At 46.8% G+C, this 6,000-nt stretch overlaps 1 pseudogene across 1 annotated transcript in view; it reads left to right on the top strand.

The window, feature by feature from the left end:
• LOC309977584 (calpain small subunit 1-like) overlaps nucleotides 1–5,014 on the top strand; it is a 99,535-nt pseudogene extending 94,521 nt beyond the window's left edge. Inside the window, exon 4 of the transcript in view lies at nucleotides 4,268–5,014. The product of the transcript in view is annotated as a calpain small subunit 1-like (transcript). The remainder of the gene's footprint in view (nucleotides 1–4,267) is intronic.
• Nucleotides 5,015–6,000: the final 986 nt, after the last annotated feature.

Below are 6,000 nucleotides of genomic sequence, written 5' to 3' on the forward strand. Positions count from 1 at the left end.
AGAAAGTGATACATGCACATGGTGGAATATTATTCAACAATAAAAAGAAACAAACTGCTAAATACACAACAAAATGAATAAATGTCAACATCATTATGTTGCGTGTACGATGCCAGACATAAGAGTATGATTCCATTTATATAAAAGTCTAGAAAATTAAAAAAATCTGTGACCAAAAAGCAGCTCTGTTTTGATTGGGGCCAAAGTAGAAGAAGGGAGGGACAACAAAGAAGCAAGGAGAAATTTGGGAGAACGATAGAAATATTCTCCATCTTGATTGTGGCAGTAGTTCCACATGTGTACACACTGAGTTGTGCATTTTAAATGGATGCATTACATTGTACGTAAATGATATCTCAATAAAGTTGATTTTCAAAAACAAAGAAGGCTAGGCCAATGCTATGTGTCTCCATATACCTACATCTCTACATATAACCACCAATCTCTGGAATTTGAACTTGAACTTTCCAAACATCAGCTACCTCACAGTCTCATAGAATGAGGAACGCATTCGCTGTCCATTTTCCTTTCCTTCCTGTCATGCATACCTCCACATTTCACTCTGTCTACCACTCCACCCACAAAATAAAAGTGTGAAGTTCCCTTCTGACTAATGCAACAACTTTAGACTCCCCCTGAAACAACAAACACAGCAGCACGTGTGCATGGCGTATGTGCGCCCTTTCCCCCAAAACATCCCTTTATGGGGGGCGCTATACAAGGAAGCAAGTGATGTAATCATTATACGTGATAACTAAATGGTTAGAGGACAGGAATAAAGAATTGTAGGAGTTAACTATGAATCTGTGATGATACATAAGTCATGTCACTTTGGAGTGGATTATTGAGGAGGAAGGGGACAACCATTTTCAGATTAGCTGCATCAACACGGGTGTGCAGGGACTTCCCTGGTGGTCCAGTGGTCAAGAATCCGCCTTCCAATGCAGGGGACTCGGGTTCGATCCCTGGTCGGGGAACTAAGATCCCACAACATGTCGTGGGGCAAGTAAGGCGGCGTGCTGCAACTACTGATTTCTAGCGCCTCAACTAGAGAGCCCGCCTGCTGCAAACTACAGAGCCCACACGCCCTGGAACCTGCGCACCACAACTAGAGAGGAGCCCGCGTGCTGCAACTAACACACCGTGCAGCCAAAAAATAAATAAGTAAATAAAATGTTAAAAAAAAAGAGAGAAAGAAAACCACTGGATTTAAAAAAAAAAAAAAAAAAACTGGTCTACAAGGTTTCACGGGTGTCCTGCACACCCTCACCTTCAGGTCACCTGCTACACAGAAGCTCAGCTAAACTAGCTTGTTTCCTTCAGTCTAGCCCAGAGGTCCCCAACCTTTTTGGCACCAGGGACCGGTCTCGTGGAAGACCGGTGGGGGTGGGGATGGTTCAGGTGGCAATGCGAGCGATGGGGAGCCATGGGGAGCGGCAGATGCAGCAGCTCACTCGCCCCCTGCTGTGCGGCCCGGCTCCTAACAGGCCGCACACCAGTACTGGTCCATGGCCCGGGGGTTGAGGACCCCTGGTTTAGTGAGTATCTTCTGCTAGTGGGGATTCCTTAAAGCTGCAATTAGTTAGCCTGATCCTATAATTTGCTGTGTTCCCAAAGCCAGTCACAATAATTCCTCCTGATTCCAAGAAGGTATGCCCAGCATCTAGAACATCTTTCTGCTATTGTCCACATACCCAGTCCTATTATTCTGACCAGCTGATGATTGATATTTGTGTAGGGTCTGAGTTCTGCTACTCGTGTCAATAATATTTGCTGACTCAGAGAAGCATTACTGTAGTTAACGTAGAGGTCTTGCTAACCTCTGTCTCTTTCTGAAGGCCAGTTAGTATTGCTTCTGAGTTAGGGCATTGGAATCATGAAATTTTGCTGAATACGGTCGTAACATTTAATTCCTGCCAGTTACCCTCTGGTCAGAAGTATTAGAGGTCTGCAGATGGTCTGGCAAGGTTTCTAGAAGCAGTAGAAACCAGCAGCTGACTGCACAGCTATATAAAATTAAAAGCTGTTTCAAGATATGTACCATATGTACATGTACAAATCCATTAGGTAACATGGTGATCTTTTTGCATTATATGGGTATTAAATGCTATGGGAAATAAGGGACAATCAGAGAAATACATTGGCAAGGAAAAGAGAGAAACATGTATTGAAATCTTAACCTAGGATGGTTGCTTCCCAGTTTTTTTGTTTTTTTGTTTTTTTTGCGGTACGCAGGCCTCTCACTGCCGCGGCCCCTCCTGTCGCGGAGCACAGGCTCCGGACACGCAGGCTCAGCCGTCATGGCTCACGGGCCCAGCCGCTCCACGGCACGTGGGATCTTCCCGGACCAGGGCACGAACCCGTGTCCCCTGCATCGGCAGGCGGGCTCTCAACCACTGCGCCACCAGGGAACCCTGCTTCCCAGTTTTAATAGGATATATTTCAGTTAAGAAAACATGGAGAAAACAGATGCAAGACTTAAAACTCTAAGAAGACTGGTCAGTAACAATGAGTGAAAATAGCAATGCCTCTTTTCTAGAATCCTTAAAATATATTAGTATCTTGTTTTAAATTAGAGAGAGACTATATTAGTCTTTTTATGACAATTATGACAGCAAGTCTAGCACTATGGTTTTCATTTTAGGAGTGTTATAGATCTGCATAATATTGTAGGAGCAAGGAGTATGATCCTTATACCCATTGAAGAAATTAGTGATAAGAAGTTAGACTAGCAGAGAAATGAACGTTCAAAGGGAAACTTTCAAAAGATAATGAGATATTTGAATGAATTCAAGGAAACCTGTTTACCAGCTGTTTGGCTAAAAGTTCATGTAAAAAAATTCAGGGATGAGGCCTGCACTATTTGAAACTCTATGTGTCTTCAGGAGACCAACACTGGGATTAAAACTGAAAATCTTTCATCACTTTTCCGAATATTGGGACAATATGGTGTTCAATTGTAATCCATATGTTTAGCATTTTTAAGGTCAGGTTTCCTCCGGGTTTCATGAGCCATCAGGGAACCTCTTCTTTTAGTTGTGTAAGCCAAGGTGACACTGTAATGAACCAGGGTACAAGCCTAGTTTTTACACACTTTTCATGATCTCTCTCCACGATCAGAGAAGGATCTCTCTGGTCTGAGTCTGCCTGACACTGATGGCATGTGTGGGCAGGTCTGCTGTACGCCTGCCTGGTCTGCAATTCTAGGTGATGCTGGGGTTTTAGAGGAAGAACGGATCATACTCTGACCCTCTCTGAGTTCAGAAACAAAACAGAAATAGACACCAGAAGGATCAAGGTGGGGAACACTGAGAGTGGCAAAGAATGGTTCCCCGCCAAAAGGAATTGTCAGCGGAAGTTTTCCTTTAGCTCAGGTTAGATTTCAAAAGACATTTCTCTAAGCGAAAGTTAATATTAAATTGGAGTTCAGAGAGTAAACTAAATTTTTTAAACACTGTAATCTGAAGCCATCTCTTTAGGGTAGCAAAGTTGAAATCCATATGCTAGCAGATGATCTTTGACTTAAAACAATTTTAAAGGACCGATATCACACTTTTTAATACTCCTTGTTATTATTAGCTCTATTCAAAAACACGTTTCTCACAGGTTCTTTGCACACTGTTAAATGTGCAACAAAGGTAGACGCATTTATTTTTAAGTGAGGAGAATTTTCAAGGACCTTAGGCCTCACTGTTCAGTTTGTACAATAAGTGGGTGGGACATTATATGGATGACCCGGCATTCATGGGTCGCGCTGAAGAATAAATCCCTTAGAATTAATTCCTATCTTTTTTCTTGAATTTTGGTACCTGGCTGTTTTTTGCAGTGGCATCTTCCGTCTTTTATCCCAGTTTACAGTTCTATTTTGCCCCCATATCCACGTCTGGTATTCACCACAAAGTTGTTGAAGAAGTTATTATTGAACAAATCATTGTTGAATCAAGGAATTTTCTACCATAAAGCAGCAAATTAAACACTATGTCTAAGTTATTGGCATACGGAAAGATGAAAACCCACAGGCCTCGTAAAAGAACCTTTAGGCAGCAAATTTTTTACTGGCTTAATTTTTTTTTACCTTTAAAGTTTTCCTTTCTTCTTTTTTCTGGAGATAACTGGAGTTTGTTGCTTAATTTTCTAGAGTTTTCTCAAGCAGCCTTCCCCCGAAGTCCAACGCTAGGGAGGCCGCACAGGTGAGCAGACCGGCGAGCGTGTGATTGAGGCGTAATCTTGAGTCACAGCCACGGTCCTGGTTAACTCGTTCTTGAAGGAGCGGGAGGGGGAAGGGGGAAGAAGGGGGGGACCCTGGTTGGGGTCAGGGGGAGACGGTGGCTGGGGTGGGGAGGGTGGTACAGAGGACAGCAGGGCCAAGGGCAGGGGTGCTGGCGGCACGGCCAGCCGCAGCGCGGCCGGCGTTTCCCGGCCGGGTTACTAGCGTCGCCCGTGAGGCGCCTGCGCGTTACACCCAGAGCCCCGCCCCACGCACCCGTTACGCCATCATCCGGGCCAATCAGAGTGAGGAGGTCCGGCAGTGCCGGAGAGTCTTGGCCCAGCTGGCTAGAGGGTCAGTGCCACAGAATTCACGAACATTCTCAACCGAGTCGTGACCCGACCTCCCGGTCTGAAGACTGACGGTTTTAGCATTGAATCCTGTTGCATCATGGTGACCGTGATGGGTAGTGACACGACCAGCAAGCTGGGCTTCGAGGAATTCTAGTGCTTGTGGAGCGACATCAAAATGTGGCAAACAGTTTGACGTTGACCGTTCGGGGACCATGGGCAGCGGTGAACTCCCCAGGAACCTTTGAGGCAGCAGGGTTCCGCCTGAATGAGCATCTCTACGACAGGATCATCGGACGCTACTCAGATGGGGGAGGGAACATGGATATTGACAGCTTCATCAGCTGTCTGGTCAGACTCGTCAGATCTCTGTGCCTTCAAACCTCTTGACAGACGTGGCACCGGACAAATCCAGGTGGACAGCCAGGAGTGGCTGCAGCTGACCATGTATTCCTGAATGGGAGCCCCAGACCTGCCCCCTCATTGCCTCGCCGCAGGACTCACCTTGGACTCTTCCGTGTCTCCCAGGGCTGAGGCTGATGGCAGTCACACCTTCACGGGCCTTTCAGTTCTCCCAGCCCTTGGCATCCAGCTTCTCAGTCAACAGCCAGGGCCCACAAGCTTCACCACGCCCTGCCCGAAGGGTGACCCCAGGCCAGCACACCCAATCTCACACCCACTGCGTGACCCCTCTCCCGCACCAGTGCCATGTCCAACACTTGCGTTGCTTCCACATCCCAAGGGCCCTTCTCTCAGTTCTGGGAGGATCAGTCCAGTCCCTACACACCCTGGCATACCCATTCAGTTACCACCCGGAGAGCCTGAATTCCAGGCCATAACAGGCCCATATGCCCCAGTGCCTTTGTCTGTACTCTGCTCCCAGCCTGCCAGGCCCAAAAGGACAAAAATGTACCCCAGTGGCTGCTCTCTCTGAAAAAAAACAGTCCAACAACTTTTCGCAGTCACTATAAACTCATGCATACCTCAAAGCCTTTTTGAAGAACTAACATACAGCTCAAGATTTTAACACTGCTATTTTGTGCTACAATTCAGATTTACTTAGTTAGCTCAGAAAAGTTCCCTCAGTACAGAAATCCATAGTCTTCCCCCCCGCCTTTTTTTTTTTTTTTTTTTTTTTTTTGCGGTACCCGGGCCTCTCACTGCTGTGGCCTCTCCTACTGCAGGGCACAGGCTCCGGACGCGCAGGCTCAGCGGCCATGGCTCACGGGCGCAGCCGCTCCGCGTCGTGTGGGATCTTCCCGGACCGGGGCACGAACCCGTGTCCCCTGCATCGGCAGGCGGACTCTCAACCACTGCGCCACCAGGGAAGCCCCTACCCCCCTTTTTATCTTGGGAAGTGATGGAACAGTGTAGAAGTTGCAGGACCTGTAACAAACGGGGTATTTGATCAGGTACTACCTAAGGACTAAGTACCCAGGGTTT

Source organism: Leucopleurus acutus (assembly GCF_964270905.1).
Source record: "Leucopleurus acutus genome assembly, chromosome: 21".
NCBI classification, from domain to species: Eukaryota; Metazoa; Chordata; class Mammalia; order Artiodactyla; family Delphinidae; genus Leucopleurus; species Leucopleurus acutus.